This window comes from Anoplophora glabripennis, unplaced genomic scaffold (assembly GCF_000390285.2).
Source record: "Anoplophora glabripennis isolate ALB-LARVAE unplaced genomic scaffold, Agla_2.0 scaffold428, whole genome shotgun sequence".
Taxonomy (NCBI): Eukaryota; Metazoa; Arthropoda; class Insecta; order Coleoptera; family Cerambycidae; genus Anoplophora; species Anoplophora glabripennis.
In genome coordinates this window covers 23277-24399 of record NW_019416528.1, presented here as the reverse complement: position 1 = coordinate 24399, position 1123 = coordinate 23277, and positions in this window count along the sequence as shown.

Below are 1123 nucleotides of genomic sequence, written 5' to 3'. Positions count from 1 at the left end.
ATTTTGAAGCTCTAAGATTCTAGTTTTTAGATCTTTCGGTCGAAATTTTTTAGGAGCTACGGTTATCATGCAATTCTAAGAAATAACGCGAGAAAAAAATTTTGCCAATTTTTTTTTATTTTCCGAGTCCAGCTTCATTTTCATTATTTTTAAATTTCGATACGACCATTTTTGACCGAAATATCGGACTTTTAATGGAAAAAGGATCCTTTTGTCTTCAATCATCGATATCTCGGCGACAAATGGTCCTACAGAGGAATTGAAGAGCAGTTTCAAAAGCTGGAATAAATTTCCTATAACATGCTGCCCAACTTTTCAGAATTTTTTTTTTCATCTTTTACACGAATTTTAAGAAATAGGAAAAAAGGTAATTTATGGTTTTTTAGAAAATTGATGGATAAATTAAAAATATTCATGAAATGACTAATGTTAAGCATGATTTTTATAGTTCGCTATACCCAGAAGAACCCTGTGAAGTTCTCAAACAGTCAAACTTTTTGAAAAAAATTGAAGGGTCACGTTTTTTGAGCTTAAACACTTCAAAATCATGATTAAAGTGGAAAAATTTTTTTTTATGTTTTCTCACATTTTTACCGAAATAACGTTTAAAGTGTGGAAACAAAAAAAACTACAAAAATTCGATAAATTTTTCGAGTTTTTTTTTTCATCCATTTTTTCATCGTTACTTGCAGTAAAAATGTGATAAAACCTCAAAAAAAAATTATCGCCGAGATATCGATGATTCGAGACAAAAGGATCCTTTTCCATTGAAAGTCCGATATTTCGATGAAAAATGGTCGTATCGAAATAAAAAAAAAGAAAACTGAAGCTGAATGAACAAGCTATCTGGTCCATGCAATGGCTTAGCTGAAAAAAATTTTTTGAGGTACGTGGACTCGGAAAATAAAAAATTATTCGCTATTTCTTAGAATTGCCTGATAACAGTGGCTCCTAAAAAATCTCGACCCAAAGATCTAAAAACTAGAATCTTCGAGCTTCAAAATGCTTTTTTTTAATTCCCTATACGATCATTTTTCACCTAAATACAGACTGTCAAAAATCACGGAAAATTTCGAAAATCCTTCTAACCCTTTAATTTTTTGCATTAGTTTAATTTGAATTA